Below are 19,681 nucleotides of genomic sequence, written 5' to 3'. Positions count from 1 at the left end.
TTTTAAGCAAAGTAAGGGCATTTTCATGGCAATCAGGATGTTGAGAATAGGAGATTGAAAAGCCATGGTACTGAGATTTCGTAAGAAATATATAATCTTCAACTTTTTCAAAATGAGGCTGCCCAGGGTATCTTTCAATCCGAAATTTAGGAAAAGCTCATCCATTTCCTAAACGAACTGTACTGGCTACTTGTGGACAGTATAATAAACCTAAAGACACTCTCAATGTTCCACTGTGAATATGTCCATTTGGAAACTGGCTAATATCACCCATCAGGAGACCTGATAAGAAGTGAACTCTGCCCCTCAGATCAATGAAAACAAAATATGACGACCACCCTTTCTGCAGCTTCTGATTCTAGCTACTGAGTCACCTTCTAAAGGAGTTGGGGCATATTTAAGGCTTCAAAACGTTCAAAAAAATATTGTATGAGAGACTGTTTTATAAAATAGTATGATTGCTAACATTATGCCATCCCTAAGAATAGTCATGTTTAGACAAATCATTGATCAATTGCCTTGATTACTCTTTTGCTTTCATTTAATTTCTCTCTACTTTTTCCCTCTCCTCCTAGTCATTGTGAATAACACCGCTCTAGAAGTTGCAACTTTAGAAGTTTGCACAGTACAAATATTCTAAATATAAATAAATACAAATGTGTGTTTATTGAAGTACATCTATTTCAGGTGCATACATTGAGGGCTTATTTATGAGAGGCTTGTGTCTCGTTTGCACCACGCAATGTGGTCCAGGCAGGACTCAAACCTCTAAGTCAGATTTTTGAAGCTGTGCAAAGCCACTTTGCGCGGCTCAGTGTGGTTTCATAAATCTGGAGTAATGCATCCCAAATCGCTGTATTGCGTTACTCAATCAATCAATCAGAGTACTTGTAGAGCACGCTACTTACCCGTGAGGGTCTCAAGGCACTGAGGGGAGGGGGTGCTGCTACTGCTCGAAGAGCCAGATCTTGAGGAGTCTTCTGAAGGCGAGTAGGTCTTGGGTCTGCCGTATGTGGGTAGGGAGGGTGTTCCAGGTCTTGGCGGCGAGGTAGGAGAAGGATCTGCCGCCGGAGGTCATTCGCTGGATGCGGGGGCCAGCGGCGAGGGCGAGGCTGGTGGAGCGGAGCTGGCGGGTGGGGGTGTGGAAGCTGAGTCTGCTGTTAAGGTAGGCTGGTCCGGCATTGTGGAGTGCTTTGTGTGCGTGGGTGAGGAGCTCGAAGGTGATCCTCTTGTCGACGGGGAGCCAGTGTAGGTCTCTCAGGTGTGGGGTGATATGGCTGCGGCGGGGGGCGTTGACGATCAGTCGGGCGGAGGTGTTTTGGATGCGTTGTAGTTGTCGTAGGTGTTTGGCTGGGATTCCTGCGTAGAGTGCGTTGCCGTACTCCAGTCTGCTGCTGACGAGGGCCTGTGTTACTGTTCTTCTTGTTTCGGTCAGGATCCACTTGTAGATCCTGCGGAGCATGCGGAGGGTGTTGTAGCAGGAAAAGGAGACGCCGCTGACCTGCTTAACCATGGAGAGGGAGGAGTCAAGGATGAATCCTAGGTTGCGTGCAAGGTTGGTGGGTGTTGGTGCTGTTCCCAGTGTGGTCAGCCACCAGGAGTTGTCCCAGGCTGAGGGGGTGGGTCCGAGGATGAGTACCTCCATCTTGTCAGAGTTCAGCTTCAGACGGCTGCTCCTCATCCAGTCGGCGACAGCCTTCATTCCCTCGTGGAGGTTGGTTTTGGTGGTGTGAGGGTCCTTGGTGAGGGAGAGGATGAGCTGGGTGTCGTCGGCGTAGGAGATGATGTTGAGGTCGTGCCGGCGGGCCACTTGTGCGAGAGGGGCCATGTAGATGTTGAACAGTGCCTTCCCAGGCTGCCCTGGGAAGGCGTTCCATGGGTGTTGCATGGGTGTTCCCATGCATATCCCATGAATTTAGAAGCATTCCCAGATTTACAAGGACTTGTAAACCGGGGAATGTGCCAACACTTCCACATTTATGGCGGCCGCTGCAAGGCCGCGCAGCGGATGCGCGCAGCGGGCATGCCGAAGGCGCGCCTAAGGCAAGCCCGTCTGCGCCTGTCCGTTCCTGGACCATGCCCAGCGTCATGACCCCTGGACCACGCAGCATCCAGGCAGCCCGCGTCCGGTATGACGCCAACACCCTCATCGCACTCAACCCCGGACGACCCTCCAGCTGCCTCAAGGCCTCCCCAAAGCACACCCATGGCCCCTTCACCTGCCGGAACTGCAGCGTCACCTCCCTCGGACTGACGCAGATCGTCACGACACCTACCCACATCGCCGGACACACGCTCGATGCTATCTTCTCCTCCCCACGTTGTCTTCAGCCACACCTCCGAACTCACCTGGACCAACCACCGAGGCGTCCACTTCACCGTCCAGAAACCCGTCTCACACCACCGCACCCTACAGATCCCTGGACGCCACTGGAGCAAAATCACCAAGGAACTACTGAAAACACACCTCGCACTCAACCCCCCGACCAACCCCACCAACCCCGAGGAAGGGGCCCGCACCCTCAGACTCTGGATGGAAGACTGCGCCAACGCCTTAACCCCAGCAAGACAACTCGCCTCCAGAGATACCAGTCAAAGAGCCAGCTGGTTCACCCCAGAGCTCATAGCCTCCAAACGCACCTGCCGGAGACTGGAAAACACCTGGCACAAGGAGGAAACACCCGACAGCCATGCTACCCTCAAAGACGCCATCCGCAACTACCACCACCTCATCAGGACCACCAAGAAAGCCGCCTTCAAGAACAGCCTAGACAACAACGCACACAATAGCAAGGCGCTCTTCAACGTCGTAAAGGAACTCTCCCCAGCTCCTGCACCAACGACATACCCCCTTCACAAGCCCTGTGCGACGCACTCGCTGCCTTCTTCCACCGCAGGATTACAGACATTCACGACAGCTTCACTCCACAGACGGACTCCGCTAACCTCACCACCCCGGCCCCACCGATACCTTCCAACCACAACCACCTCACTGTCTGGACCAGCGTAACCACCGAAGACACCAGCAAAACAATGAGCTCCATCCACTCAGGCGCCCCGCCCGACCCCCACCACATCATCAACAAGGCCGACAGCTCCGTCGCACCCCACCTATGCAATATCATCAACCTCTCTTTCAAGACCCCGACCTTCCCTGAGAGCTGGAAACACATCGAGATCAACGCCCTACTAAAGAAACCCAAGGTGGACCCGAGCGACCTTAAGAACTTCCGGCCCATCTCCCTTCTTCCGTTCCCAGCTAAGGTCATCGAAAAGATCGTCAACACCCAGCTCACACGCTACCTGGAAGACAACAACATCCTCGACCCCTCCCAGTCAGGCTTCCGCAAGAACCACAGCACCGAGACCGCCCTCATCGCCGCCACAGACGACATTAGACTCCTGCTCGACAACGGGGAGACGGTGACCCTCATCTTACTCGACCTCTCCGCGGCCTTCGACACTGTCTGCCATCACACACTGCGCACACGCCTCTTCGACGCAGGGATCCGTGACAAGGCCCTGGACTGGATCACTTCCTTCCTCTCTGACAGAACCCAAATAGTGCGCCTCCCCCCGTTCCGCTCCGGAGTCACCAAGACGATCTGCGATGTCCCACAAGGATCATCCCTCAGCCCGATGCTCTTCAGCGTCTACATGGCCCCACTCGCACGCATCGCCAGACTCCACGACCTCAACATTATTTCCTATGCCGACGACACCCAGCTGATCCTCTCCCTCACCAACGAACCCCGCACCACCAAAGCCAACCTCCACCGAGGCATGAAGGCGGTCGCCGACTGGATGGAAGAAAGCCGGCTCAAACTCAACGCAGACAAGACAGAGCTCCTCATCCTCGGACCCAACCCCTCAGCCTGGGATGACTCCTGGTGGCCCACCTCCCTGGGCACTGCCCCTACACCTACCAACCACACACGCAACCTGGGAGTCATCCTCGACTCGAAACTCTCCATGACCAACCAGATCAACGCTGTCTCCTCAACCTGCTTCTACACCCTCCGCATGCTCCGCAAGGTCTACAGATGGGTCCCTATCGACACACGAAAGACTGTCACACACGCCCTCATCAGCAGCAGGCTCGACTACGGCAACGCACTCTATGCCGGAGCTCCTGCCAAACTCCTAAGTAGACGCCAAAGAAAACAGAACGCCTCTGCACGCCTAATCCTCGACATCCCCCGCCGAGACGACATCACCCCCACCTGAGAAACCTACACTGGCTCCCCGTCGACAAAAGAATCACCTTCAAGCTCCTCACCCACGCACACAAGGCCCTTCACAACACCGGCCCGGCATACCTCAACAACCGACTGTCTTTCTACGCACCCAACAGGAGACTCCGCTCCGCCGACCTCTCCCTGGCCGCCGTCCCACGCATCCACAGGACCACCTCCGGAGGCAGGTCCTTCTCCTACCGCGCCGCCAAGACATGGAACTCCCTCCCTCTCCACCTTCGGCAGATGGAAGACCCTCAGACCTTCAGGAGACTACTCAAGACCTGGCTCTTCGACCACTAGCTGTAGCCCCCCCCACCCTCCCCCAGCGCCTTGGAACCCTTACGGGTATGTAGCGTGCTTTATAAATGCTTGATTGATTGATTGAACTTCTTACACCTTTCCCAGGAGAGGCATAACAAAGCGAAATATCTCTATTTCTTCTTGTTTCTTCCTCTTTCTCCCAGTATTGGTTTTGCGCAGGAAGGTGCCCCTTCAGTCGGCAGTCTCGACCGCCTAATTAGGGTTCTACCAAACACTGTTCGTTCGCATTTCTATATTTCCCTATGGAAGCATGCATTATGGCCATAAACTGACAGTAATGCATGCTCCCATAGGGGAATGGGAGGTGCACTTGATCCCCGTGGCATCTCAAGGTGCCTGTCACGGGGTGCAGGGATCAACATGGGTGCACCATAGGTGCCCCCTCAGCCCACAACCGGAGGCTGCACACACAAAGGGGCCCTGATGGGGGCTTACAAACATGCGTTCCAACATGGTTTCCATGTCGGACAGGCCAGCATGGAAACCATAACGGAAACTGTGCATCGTAATCCCAAGGGCGGAAAGACCCGCCCTTTGGGTTTACAAGCCGGTTCCAACTGGCTGACCGGCTCCTTGAGCCCATCGGAAAACAGTCGGAATGACCGGCTGGTTTCAATTCTGACCGGATGATCCATAATCAGCCGGTCGGAATTGAAACCGATGATCAGGGGTCGGAAAGCCTACGACCGAAGGTTGGAGGCTTTCCGAACTCACCGTAAGCTGCCCCTAAATTATTAGAAGTCAGGGAATAAAAGTCCTCCCAGAGCGACATCCATCCATAACTCACATTCATACATGATAGGTTAGATAAATTAGAGCAGAGGGTCTCTGGTTTAGACAATTGGAGAGGGGCAATTCAGAATGGCTCTGGGGGATTTAAAAAAGATACTAAAGCATTAAAAGACAAACAGGATGATTTAGAAAACCATTCCAGTCGCTGCGTTTCTTGATTTACTGGAATTCCGGAGTACTAGGACAATGAATGTGGGATAATAAAAAAAAAATGTATATAATTCCATTCATAAAAATACTTATACAAAATCATGTACTGCACAATTTCACTTCCGACTTCACATTCACTGGGTTTCGGGCCAAATTCTCAGTCTCCATAACTACATGCCCACTCACAATCTTGGTTAACTTTTCAGACTATCACATTAAACAGCAAATTTCATCCAAAACAATACAGACGAGGTAATTTGGCTCCTCAGAAAAAAAAAATTCCAAGTATTTTTAATCATAACTATTGCCTGCATTAGAAGAAGGAAAGCCTTTGGAAATATGCTTGATTCTTTCAAAGCAGTTGGGGCTCAGGCTACATTGGTTCAGCTATCGAAGTGGTGCAACAATTTCTGAAAATTGCACAAAACGGCACAGCTGGCTAGCTGGACAACCATTCATTGTCTATTCATTGTCCAGCGTTCATTCATGGCTCAAAATATTCAATTTGGGAGTCAGATGGGTTATGGACCATATATAGTATGTCTGGCCTAATTCTTTTCTTTTTTCTTTTTTTGCTTTTGTTTTGTTCTCTGATATGGTGGTTTGACCCTCCGCCACTGGCAGATGCTTTGTAGCAATTCCATTTCATCCCACAATATAGAGATGGTCTCCTTCGCTCCAGGGGTTGGTGTAGGAACCTCCCAGAGGAAGGTAGTAAGAAAAGGAAGGGGAAGGAGTGGAACGAGTGGGGGGAGGGACTGTGGAGGGTGCGCAAGGGTGGTGTACATAGAAATATAATTGTATCTTATAGATTGTGAAGTTTGATATCCAACAGTAAAACCAATATATGTTGACAGATAAGGGGCACACTATGGGAGCAATTAGAGTTGTTTATTGTAATATCGAAGGGGTAAACAATAGCTGTAAATTTCTAGCTGCTATGAGCTGGTTAATCTCTTTTGCTCCAGATGTACTGCTTCTACAGGAAACTCATCGACAACACTATGCATGTTTCACTTCTGGTCTTCAAGAGTGACAGCAAGGGCATATACTTGCAGGAACGTGTTCTATCTCTCATATTCTTCTTTTTGGACTTCCAGTCATGTGGTGCCAAGGTATCTCCTCTGCTTGCATGTGCTTGAAAGCCAACCATTCTCCTTGACTTTAAGTGGCATACATCTTAATCCTCTGGTTCCTGAAATTGTAAGAGCAGAGGACCAGCCTCATCCAATGATGGGATGATAGAGAATGGCAGAAACCCAGCCAAATATGGGACATTGGGAGATAGGACATGAATGGGACTTGGCTTCTGGGCTTACCTTCCAAACATGGCTACAATTTCTCGAAGATGAGGTATAACAGCAGTCTCAAAGCCTCATTTTTGAACCTGGCCTTTTCTGCAGGGTTATCTCCAAATGTTTTGCCTTTCCCCCACTATTTTGTTTACCTTCTTTTTGTTAGCTTTCAGGGTACTTTACCACTGCTAATCAGTGCTAAAGTGCATGTGCTCACTCCTCTAAACATGGTTTGATTGGGTTACACCTTTTTAAAAGGGAGGAAGAAACGTAGTCAGGTCATGTAGAAAAAGAATGTACGTTTATTCTTAAAGTTATATCTTCAGTTGCAGGCTACAGGAAGAGGGTAGGTTCCAATGTAATGCCCCACCAGTTGCAGCCTCCTTGCTGCTCAGCCCATACACAACTGACTTGTATTCAAGCACAGACACTCTCAGCATTATAATGACCTCACACGCTGGCTAAGCAGCAAGGCAGAGAACATTAATGGGGAGGATGCATTATACCAGACAGTAGATTACAACACGCATGTTTGGCATATTTGATTTACTTGTAAGTCCCTAGTAAAGTGATATCCCATATACCCAGGGGCTGTAAATTAAATGCTACTAGTGGGCCTGTAGCTCTGCTTACGCCACCCACAGAAGTAGCCTTTCAATCCTGTCTCAGGCCTGCCACTGCAGGGCCTGTGTGCGCAGTTTATTGCCACTTTTACTTGCCATTTTAAGCTACTTGCCAAGCCTTAAACGCCCCTTTTATTACACATACGTCACCCCTAAGGTAGGCATTTGGAAACCCCATGGGCAGTGGGCTGTGTAAATAAAAGGCAGGACATGTTCATTTATGTGTGACATGTCCTGGTAGTGACAAACAGCCTATTTTGTTTCTCACTGCTGTGAAGCCTACTCCTTTCATTGGCTAGGATTGGGAATTCCCTTAGATATACTTTAAATGGTAATTCCTGATTAGAAAGGAGTGATGTTGCCATGTTTGGTATGTTTAGAATGATAAACCTACTTACTGGTGTAGTTGGATTTTACATTACTGTTTTGGAAATGTCACTTTTAGAATGTGGGCATTTCCCTGTGCTTATGACTCTTTGGGCTTTACAGCCTGACTCCAATATACTTCTAGGGCTGGATGATAGCTAAATTTGGTGCATACTTTCCAGACAGCCACAACACAGGAAGGGCTGGGTGTGACAAGGGTTTTATCTGCATTCATCTGCATATTGATGGTCTTCCTGGGCTGGGAGAAGGAGAGGCCGTTCACACTTTACATTTATATCGGTTGTCTCATGCCCTCATACAAAGGACCAATTTACCCTCTACTGATGTCTAGAGCCAGGGCTGGGTTGAAAGGGTTCCGCTAAAGCCACCCTTTGAAAAGAGACATTTATGGGCATACGTACAGGGGCTCTGACCCCATGTTTTTTTAAAGCACTTTTGGACTTGGAACTGAACCTCTGTCAGAAGGACTGCTATGCTTCTTAAAGCACTCATCTGGACTACTTTTCTGCTTGTTGCCCTGCTGCCTGCTAGCTTCTGTGCTGCTTAAAGGACTCAACTAGACTGTTATTCGGCTTGTTGCCCTGCTGCTCCCTAAATGTAGTCTAACCAGACATTGCATGGGACTTGTAACCAGACGCTGCTGGCTCTACAATCTGCACATTGCCAGAGGACTGCTGTGCTGCCAGGAGAAACCGCCATTTTGCTAAACTGACATATGTGCTGGCCTGCAGCATGCTACCTCCTTTTGTGTCCCACATCAAGTGTTCTCCAAGGGCCTGCTGGTTGCCCCCACCCCCTGTTCCCAGAGTTGAGGGTTCTGAAAAGACTTCGCCACCATAGCCATGGGCCTCTATTCTTAATGAGTCCAGCCGTAGGGCTTTGACTACGATGAGGGCCGGATTGATTGGTAGTTGATGAGGGGCCTTCTTGCTCTGCTAAATAACTGAGTGCTTTTGAGTGGTAGCATGGTTGGGCACTAACTCAGACTCAGCAGATGTCGCCAGGCACGGTGCGTCCATTGGGGTGTTGGGGTGTATCCTCCCTGCCCGCAGCTCCCTCAGTGTCTTTGAACTTAAGTAAACTGATTCAGTTTACTTAAGTCCAAAGACGCCGAGGGAGAACTGACAATATTGTCAGTCAGAATGACATCGGACCGCCCACCCCTTCAGAGTCTGAAGGGGGTGGGCGGTCTGGCGTCATGTTGACTGACATGATTGTCTGACCAGTGGGGGGCAACAGGCAGCAGCACAACACAAGTGCCCATGAGTGGGGATGGAAGGCGAATTTTTGCACTATGCCCACTCATGCGCACTTGTGTTTGCGCTTGTTGGCACATTCCCATTAGGAGCCCTTCGGGCTCCTAATGGGCATGCTGCGGGCGAAGAATAGCCATGCCCTAAGGCAATCCTGGTGCCAGGATTGGCTGAGAGGGGCTGTAGGCGCCACGGACCCAGGGCGGCGCGGACCTGCTCAGGACCTCACCTCAGGTAGGATTTAATTTTTTAAAAATGCACTTGAATAACCCCCCTCCCCGCGCGACACCCCTCCCCCCCACATGACCCCCCCCCCACATCCCCCCGCGAGCCGCGACTGCCTTTCGGCCAGCAGCGGACATCATGGAGATGAAAGAGGCGAGAGAATTCAGACACAAGGTAAGAACTCACGATTGATGACAGACCCTCACATGTAAATCTCCTGACAGCAATTGGCAAAGTAAAACTTAGTTCGTGACTTGTTTTCTGGAGAAAATTCCAGGTGCTGAGACTATGGACTTTAGAAATGTATTATTAACCCGGAGGCACGACTCATGTCTGAAACTACAGGGAACAGAAGGCGGGTGCTGTTGTCGTTTCTAACTTCTGGGATAAATGTCTACCTCACGGGGGAATTAAGAGGGCATCTGACAGTTTGTCGATTTAAAACACGCTTCTTTCCTATATACGAAAGCCATGTCCAAGGTTTCTGGCTTAAATAGAAAGCGTACGAGTCAGTGCGTTTGCGACCTTTTGTGACCACCTAACCGACGGATTATATTAATGAATGTCTCATCTCATCACCGTAAGTTAAAAGTCTCGAATGTAATTATTTACAAACTGGGCGCGGTGCTTTGGACAGACAATGTAATAGGCACCTGGGTGAAGTGTGACTCTGGCTCCTCATGACAATGTAGTTTACTAAGAATGCCCCATGGCGAATTTATGAAATTAACCTCTGGTCATAGAGTCTGCAAAGTCGCACACTGTGCGAAAGCTGCAGAGACCTTATTTATTTATATATGAAGTATTTAGTACACAAACTACATTTTTCAGATGGCCGTGACAGTCAAGCAAAGCAATTCGCTCATTCTCTTATTAAAACTGGCCTGGCCTGGGCCTGCTGCTGCAGACTGCATAATTCGTCAACGCGGCTCACTGAGCCAGACTGGCTCACAGTGAGAGCCACTGCCAGAGCTTCTAGACGGGCCGAGTGAGTGTGATTGGCTCATGACTGAGTAGCGGCAATTGTATGCTCCGGTGTGGGGTGAGTATGTCTGTCTGCTTCAGCAAGCGATTAATCTGTTCAGTGGGTAAATAACATCCTTGGTGTTTGGTGGGTGAGTGATACAGCAGAACCAACTGTACCATATTAAGTGTTAGACCCTTGACTGGCTGCATGGGTTTGTGAGCTCCTTCGAGTGTACTGTCAATGTTTACTGTCTATTCTATCGCGAGTAGAGTGAACTGTTCAGGGAAGGAATGATTCATTCTAGTACTCGTTGTTTAAATCTTTGTCGTTGACGAGTTTCTTTTATTCTAGTTAGTGTCCTTCCTGTTATTCCTCGTACCATTACCATCTACTCTGTCGAGACTGAAACTGAAACTGAAGTCGGCAGCCAGTCTGTCTGTTGTTCTCTGTGATGCAGCACAGTGACAGTCATGGCCGTCGTGCGTTGTTCCCTGCTACAGTACTTCCCCAAGTACCCCCTTCCCCAATCCCCGTGATGTGTGATTGAGATTCTGAGCGAATAACTTAATGTTGTCATAAACAGCATGATAATTTATCATGCTGTTTATGACAACATTAAGTAATTCGATAATGCACTAAGATAGTGTGACTATGTGTGTCTTTGTGTGCAGTGTCACTTCACCGTGGTATGTGAGACTCGGAGGTTATTATTTCTTATTTGGATCTGCTTTCACTTTTGCTGCGCAATTTAGTGCAAAGCACAAAATAAGATCATCATGATCTGACTGACTGAGTGAGGCCAGGCCAGGCCAGGGGTGAAACTAAGCAATGCGGAGAGCGGCACGCTGAGCATCAGACCGCACTGCGCACCGGCAGTGCTTTGTACGCTGGCAGTGCATGGTATTCTGGTTTGACAATAAAAGAATACATTTTTCAAACAGAAACCGCCCCATGAGCACATCACTTGACAAAGAGAAATAACTGACTGAGGACTGGCTAAAGGGTCAAACCATGAAATGAGGCCATTTCAGTCTAGACCCTGATAGAAATAATATTTGTGTTGGAGGCTCCTGATGGTTTTTTCCTCCCGTAATTTAGATCAAGGCTAAGGACGTATGCAAATGGTCTTTAAGTACATTTTGCCCCCTTTGTTACCACTGACGTGATGCAGTATTTTGCACTTGCAGATTGGGTAATTTCCATCACAGCACAGGCTCCAATTGTCATTCAAAGTAGGATGCTCTCTCTGAATGTAGCAAGTCTACAGACCACATCCATCCAGCTGAAAGAGGGTACAGGGCACAAGTGTGTTCAATAACGTATGCAGCTGACTCCATGGACTTTTATTTGCTGCTGGGAGTCAAGGCATGGTTGTGACCAAGAAGCGCTACACTTTCAAGGAAGTGAAAGGGACCCATATGCTTTGTGCGACTAACTGTCCTGCAGTTGTTCTAATTGCCTCCTCTCTGACCGTCAGAGACAATTGCAATTATCATGTGCCTTGCCCAGCATCAAGTAAAGTGGATTTTCTTGGGCATACAAAGGTGTTGGAAAGGGCAGGCTTTTATTAGCACACATAGGTCCCTCTTATACAGCAGAAATGGCCTCACTCGTACTGACTGACCCCCCTTCCTTAATTAATTTACTAAAACTAAAAAACAGAAGACTTTTGTTTGCCTCCATCATCCAGACAGTAAAATAAGTAAACAACATTGTGAGGTTTGTCAAAAGCCATTTTCTATTACTGTGTGTCCACTTCACATTAAAAAATGTTTTGGGGGAGGAGCTACGCGAGCGTCCGTGATGGCCGCGTGAGCACAGAGCTCCCCGGACCTTCGCCACTCTTTGCACCTCATCCTGACCAAATCCTGAATTTCTGGACAGCTCGTTGCTGAGGAACCTTGGCTGATGCCATAACTCTTTTCAAATTTTGATTTGGACTTTGGGAACCGTAACTGCGTCGTTTTGAACTTTTGAGGCCCGCCCGAAGGTGAGCCGGGGTCTTGGTGGATTGTAACGCCGGGACAGAGTTGAACAACATCGGCGGAGGGGTTGTCCCCCAGTCGCCCTGCCTCAACTTTCAGTTTCGCTTTCGATTTCTGGCATTGTCAAACTGCGGAACAGCTCCCATCGGGATTCGGCCAGCTCGGTTGGCGTGTGCTTCTGGCTCCTTATGCGGTCGGATCTGGCTGCGATTCTGCCTTGGTCGAGCGAACCTGATTTTGTGGACTGTCGTTGCCTTGCTCGCTAGCGGCCATTTTCACCAGGTCCCACGGGTCCCTCCGGGGCACATCTTCCAGCATGACTGCCAGGATCGACGTCGAGAAACGGAAGACTAAGACGCCCCTCCGAGGAGGCCCGGTCCAAACCAACATTATGGACCGGTACACCTTATCCAAAGGTTCTCCTGGTAGCACTAGCCAGCCCCCGGAGGACCCTAGGGACGATTCCATCGCCTCTACGGAGCTGTCTCTCCAGGACATCATGGGCGCCATTGCCAGTATTAAGGAGACCATAGGCCAACAGTATGAGGCTCTTGCCAGTAAAATCGACACGGTGGCGATCGATATCACCCTGATCAGAGCTGACCTGGCTAAAACCAACGAGAAGGTGAAATCGTTGGACCTTAAGACTACTAGCCTTACGGCTGACTTATCTGAGCTTCAGACCGAGACTGGCACGCTGAAATCGGCTGGTGATCTCCTGTCTCAACGGTTGGAGGATTTTGAAAACAGGGCAAGGCGCAATAACATTCGCGTCATAGGTGTTCCAGAGGATTCCAGAGATCTCCCGACTGATCTCCTGGTCGAGGATCTTGTCCTGAACCATCTTGCCCCTTCTGGTCTGAGCAAGTTCTTTGTAGTGGAACGTGCCCACCGAGTTCCGGGTGGTCGGCCCAAACTGGGCGCCCCTCCGAGGCCTATCATCGCAAAACTTTTTCATTACAGAGACCGTGATGCTATCCTTCAGGCTTCGAGGGTGGGCGGCCCGGTGAAATTCGAGAATTCAACTGTTAACTTTTACCCGGACTTTACTCAGCTCGTCCAGAGGCAAAGGATGAGTTTTCAGGGGGTAAAGCGACGTCTTCGAGATCGGGGCCTGAAACACGCAATGCTTTTCCCTACTAGGCTTCGCGTGGAGTACGAGGAACGGACGCTTTTCTTTGATCGACCGGAACCTGTGAGTGACTGGCTGGATTCACTGCCCGTCCGGAGCGATCGCACTGAGCACCCTGGTGGTGCCGAGGGTGGTGAGCCTCACTAAAACTGATGACTCGGTCCCTCTTTCCCAATATTTGACATTGGTCAGCTGATTCTGGGGTTTTTATATGTATGTTTCTAATTGCTGTTCTTCTTAGGGTGGCGGGGGAGAAGGGTCTCTTTCCTCCTCCGGGGTCTTTTTGTAGAATGGGATTGTTAGGGCAACAGGCACACTGCATGTTGGGGTGGATATTTAGTCTATTGCAGGGGTGCAGGGAGGGGGGTTTTGTAACGGGTGTTGGTGGGGGGGTGGGAAGGGGTGTTCGTAAGTTTGTTTTTCTTCCTCAAGGCGGCGTATTGGTTTTTTTCACTTTTCGAATACTCTGCTCTCTGTGGGGTGACTCATGCATTATCTGTTGGGGTGGGGGGTAGTGGGTTGAGGTTGATGTCTTGGAATGTCAATGGATTGGGAGACCGTATAAAACGGGGTGTAGTGCTGCAATATCTGCGTCGCTTGTCGCCTGACGTACTTTTACAAGAGACGCATCTGGTGGGAAATGTGTGTCATGCCATGAATAGGTGGGGTTATTGGCTGGTTGCTCATTCGGGGTTTACCACTGGTTCTAGAGGGGTGGGCATTTTGGTGCGGTCTTCTCTCCCTTTCGAGATTGATGATGTGATCCTTGACGGTAGAGGGCGCTACGCCGCCCTCGCTGGTAGGTGGGAGGGTAGGACCCTAACTTTGCTCACTGTGTACGTTCCACCGGGTCTCCAGACTTCTACCTTCTCTGATATTGGTCGTCTGTTACTGGAACTCCCTGAAGGTACCCTCCTCATGGGTGGGGACTTTAATGCGGTCCTGTCTGGCACTTTGGATCGTCACCCCCCCAGGGATATTCCTAATTCCCAGTCATGGCTACGTGGGTTCCTGGATACTTTTGGTCTGGTGGATTGCTGGAGACTGATGCATCCGACACAGAGTCAGTACACCTTCCACTCTGGGGCCCACGGGAGTCTATCCAGACTTGATTACATTCTTATGCCCGCTGTCCAATCCTCTTCTGTCAGGGAAATTAAACACTTGGCTCGGGGCATTTCCGATCACTCTCCATTGTGGTTCTGTATGGACACTGGGATGAATGTTGAGGGACGAGTTGCCCCTATTAACCCCTGGCATTTGCATAATCCCAAAACCCGTAACAGTTTGGTAAAGTCCCTAGACCTCTATTTCCTGGAAAACGAAGGGTCTGTTTCTTCCTCTATTTCCCTATGGGAGGCCTTTAAGACTGTTATCCGTGGACAGGCCCTATCCCTCATTGTGGAAGCCAAGAGGGTCAGGAATCAGGAGGTGGTGTGTCTGGAGGATGAGATATCGGGATTGGAAGCTGACCTAGAATCCAGTGTCATCCAGGATAAACTCCACGCCCTTGCTCTGAAGCAGTTGGATTATAAATCTCTTGTTACTGATGCTGCCAAGTCGATATCTAGGGAGCAACAGGGTAAACTGTATGATGTTGGGGATAAGGCGGGTAAACTGATTGCATGGCTTGATAAGAGGGAGAGAGCGAGTCGTGTGGTTCCTGTGATTTAGACTTTAGATGGTGTGAATGTGACTGACCCGAATGAGATAGTGGAGGGTTTTGCGGCTTATTTTCGTGGTGTGTACTCTCCGGTGTCTGACAGGGATGAGGACGACTCTCATTTGTTGCTGCGCGACATTGCGTTGCCTTGCTTTCTGAGGAAGATCGGAAGCGCATGGATGCCCCGCTGTGCGTGGATGAGATTGCGACAGCGATCCGTTCTCTCCGTTCGGGCAAGGCTATGGGCCAGAACGGCTTGCCTATCGAACTGTACAAACTACGGCCTGATATAATTGCTCCGTATATCCGTGATATGTTTTTGGAGTCTCGTGACCTGGGCACTCTCCCTTGTGACCAGCGACTGGCAACGATCGTGGTCATTCCTAAGGAGGGTAAGCCTCGGGACCTTTGCTCTTCATACCCACCCATCTCCCTGCTGAACGCGGAGCCCGAGGTTCTTGCTAAGGTCCTTGCTAACCGTCTGCTCTCTGTTATTTGTGACCTGATCTATCCGGATCAATCCGGTTTTATACCGCATCGTAACACTGCCCTCAATCTGAGGCGGCTGCATGGCGTTCTCGCAAGAGCTGGATCTCTTTCGGAGCCGGCCATCTTGGCCTCCTTGGATGCCACGATGGCCTTTGATACGATCGAATGGCCTTATCTTTGGGCCGCCCTTGCGAAATTCGGTTTTGGTTTGGAATTTGTTGGATGGGTGCAACTTTTATACAAGGAACCGTTGGCGCAGGTTGTGGTCAATGGTCGGGTGACCGCGCCCTTTGTTCTTGGGAGGGGCACCAGACAGGGGTGCCCGCTATCCCCCCTTCTTTTTGCTCTGGCATTGGAACAGCTCGCGGCCTGGCTCCGATGGGAGCCGTCGATTAAGGGCATCCAGTGGGCCCCCGAGTTTGAGGATCGAGTTTCGTTGTACGCAGACGATATTCTTTTGTATCTCACTTCTCCTTGTAAGTCTCTCAACGTCTTGTTTGACGTCCTTTCTTCGTTCGGCAAGAACTCCGGACTGATCATAAATTGGTCGAAATCCTGTGTCTACGCCATCTCGGGTGGCCTTCCCTCGTTGCCAAGTAGATTCCCTATTCAGATTTCTCGTTCTGGTTTCAAGTACTCAGGAATTTTTGTATCACTGGATCGGGCTGCCCGCTATGAACATAATCTCCTTCCTCCTCTCCGTCGGTTGAGACTAGACGTGGCGCGGTGGCGTAAATTGCCGTTGTCGCCACTTGGCCGCGCCGCACTTTTTAAAATGATGTCTCTGCCTCGATTTCTGTATGCTCTCCAGAATTCGTTTGACGTCATTCCTGCGAGCTACTTTCGGGAGGTGGAGGGCTTGCAGAGACGGCTCGTTTGGGATGGCCGTGCGCGAATTGCCCTCGTAAAACTGACTCTTCCCTGGTACGACGGGGGCATAGCGCTCCCGGATATCAGGCGATATTATTGGGCCTCCCAGCTGTCCGCCATCAATTACGCCTTGTATGCTCCCAGTCCGAACCCTGCTTTCGAGATGGACAGGTATCAACTGCCGGGCGGTGACTACAATAGGGCGCTCTACTCTCGGGCAGCGGGGAGGGATTTGACTGGACCAACTAGGATTGCGGTGCGTGTGTGGAATGATGCGAATGCGGCCATGGGATGGTCCGATCGGTTGACGCGAGCCACCCCTTTGTATGCGTCAGAAAAATTGGGAAGCCTCTGGACATCGAAGGGTTTTGAGAAGTGGGACTTGATAGGTATAAGCAGAGTGGGCGACCTCTGGGTGAAGGGTGCGGTTAAGTCCTTTGCGGTCCTTCAGAAGGAGTATGATTTGAGTGATAGAGAGTTCTTTAGGTACGCGCAGATCCGCCATGCTTTGACATCAGTCTTCGCCGCTGGCACTGACGTTCCCGAGTCCTCCCCGCTTGAGGACCGTGTTCTTGATGGTCACCTGCCAGATAGTACGATATCGTTGATATATAAGAAGCTGATTAATGTTCGGGCTGATCTTCTTGTGCGTCTCAGGGTGGCCTGGACTGGGGACGGGCTGGAGTTGGATGACGAGGACTGGCAGTCGGCTGTGTCGTCCCCGAAGGAGGTCGCCATTCCGACCCGTCTCCGTCTTGTCCAACTTAAAATTCTTCATCGGGTTTATGTTACTGGTCCTCGATTGGTTGCCATGGGCTTTTCCTCGGATGGGTTGTGTAAACGCGGGTGTGGTTTGAGTGCCACTTTCCTTCATATCATTTGGGAGTGCCGGGATGTGGCTGCATATTGGACTCGTGTGCATGCAGCAATGGAGTGTGTTACCGGGGTTGCTCTGCTACCGGAGGCTCGGAGATGCTTGTTGAATGTGTGGGAGCCGAATGATTACAGCGCCGCTCAGACCCGGTGGGCGGCCCTCGGGAACATGATTGCGAAGAGAGACATCGCACAGCGGTGGGGTTCCCGACAGGCCCCCTCCGTCTCTGTGTGGAAGGAGAATATGGACTGGTGTATGTTTCGGGAAAAGACCGTGTATTTGGCAAGGGGCAAACCTAAGGCATGGAATAAAATCTGGAGTCAATGGAATGCTTATCGAGGAAACATTTGCACACCCCCACTGGATGACACTCTTGATATTTCTCCGTCCCCCTGATCCGGCATTCCTGGATGACTCTATTTCTCTCCTGATTCACCAGCTCCCCACTGACCCGCCCCCCGGCGGTTTCTATCTATTTCCTGGTCATTTGTTCTTACTGTGGGTCCCCCCCCCGTTGGAGCAGGCTTCATTTACCGTGTTTCCCGCCTTGAGCTTTGTTTGTTTGTTTGTTTTCTTTTGTGTTTTTCTAAAAGCAAAATTATGATGTCCTTAGTTTATCCTGTGTTGCGGAGCCTTCCATACTGTATGTACCAGGCCTCTGGGCCACCGACCGATACTTTCTGATGTTCGCACACGCTTACGATACTCTAGCGGCCGGCCCCTGTGGTTGTAGGCCCATACTTGTATCATATTGCTTTGCACAATAAAAATCTTTAAAAAAAAAAAAAATTTTTTAAATGTTTTGGAGGGAACTGAGAAGGTGAAATTCCCTATACACACACTGACTCCCATCTGATTTTGAAAAAGTTCAGATATACGAAGTGAACGCTCGCTGCGGTGCACTCCGACAGAAAGTTTCCGCCGCACCACTTTCAAATGTCACCAGCCGCCACTGGATGTTGCCACACATACTACCCTGAGGAGAGAGACTGAACCAACGAGCCACGCTCCACCCCAGATGCGTTGCTGGAGTGACAAGGAAGCCATCAGCGTTGTCAGCACCACCTTTTTGCATTGAGACCATTGCTAGGGAGGCGGATGTACCTCCCCCACTCTGCCTGGGAAGTAAACAATTAATCCTGAGTGGCCGCAACAGCTTTTTGCTGCCATTGGGGCTTCAACTCTGCCTAAGATCACCACCCTCCTACCACTTTAGTGGGCCAGACATCCTCCTGGCAGGTGTGCTCACCAAATCTCCCCAGCACTCTGACCGCCCCTGGGATCCAGTGGAAGATTGCTGTAGTTGTGTGCCAGGTCCCCTCGTATCACTGAGGCCAAATTGGTGTGACGCCTGAGTCCTGAGGGTGTTTGGCACTTGTAGCCCCACCTCAAATAAACAGAAAGCTGGGATTTTAGCCTCACTGCAGGTAACTCTTGCCCAAACCAGGACTCAAGGGATCCCTGCATACTGTACGACACGTCCAGCAAGGAAGTGCTGACACCCTTTCTTCTCTTACCCAAGCAACCGAACGTGTGCGGTACCTGCATGCTGTCAGACACTTTTTGTAGCTGTTGATGGTATTCTGTAACCTCCTTACCAGCTGACTGCTTTACAGAGTGGAGCGGGGCTAAACTTTCAGTAATACTGTATATGCTTTAAAAGAAGCGTGCTGGTTCTTCAAAGACAATAGCACAATGCTTGCATATTTTATGCAATGCTTGGATTACTTCCAAAGTATATATCCTACTGTGAGTTCTGTGCTGGTGCATTACATGCCTTAAAGGGTTAGTGATTCATATAATTTTTGCTTGGCTTTTTCCAGAACAATGGGCCAGATGTAGGAGCCCTAATACCGGTCGGAAACGACCGATTTCGTTTCCGACCGGTATTAGGGTTTTCAGATGTAGTGGGCTTAAAATTACAGAATCGGTATATTTACTGATTCGGTAAAATTACCAATTCGGTAAATTACCGAATCTGTAAATATACCGATTCTGTAATTACAAATGTAGGTGGCACACTTTACAGTGCCACAGGCCCTTAAGAGTCGGTATTTTACCACACAATCCTATTGTGTGGTAAAATACCGAATTCAGGTGTGCATGCACATCTGTGCATGCACACCTGTGCAATGTGACACACAGACATGCCCTTAGGGCATGTATGTGTGCCACATGGCACACAAGCCTGTACTTGGGGGGCTAGAGGGTGTCAAAGTGACACCCCCTGCACCCTTGCGGGATTCAGTATTTACCGATTCTGTAAATACAGAATCAGTATTTCCCAATGATTCCTATGGGCTTCAAAGCCCATAGGAATCAATGGGAAATACCGATTCTGTATTTACAGAATCGGTAAATACCGAATTTTACAGATTCGGTAATTCAGATTTTAAAATTACCTACATCTGCCCCCT

The sequence above is a fragment of the Lissotriton helveticus genome, chromosome 7, assembly GCF_964261635.1.
Source record: "Lissotriton helveticus chromosome 7, aLisHel1.1, whole genome shotgun sequence".
In the NCBI taxonomy this organism is placed as follows: domain Eukaryota; kingdom Metazoa; phylum Chordata; class Amphibia; order Caudata; family Salamandridae; genus Lissotriton; species Lissotriton helveticus.
This window is presented reverse-complemented; position numbering follows the sequence as displayed.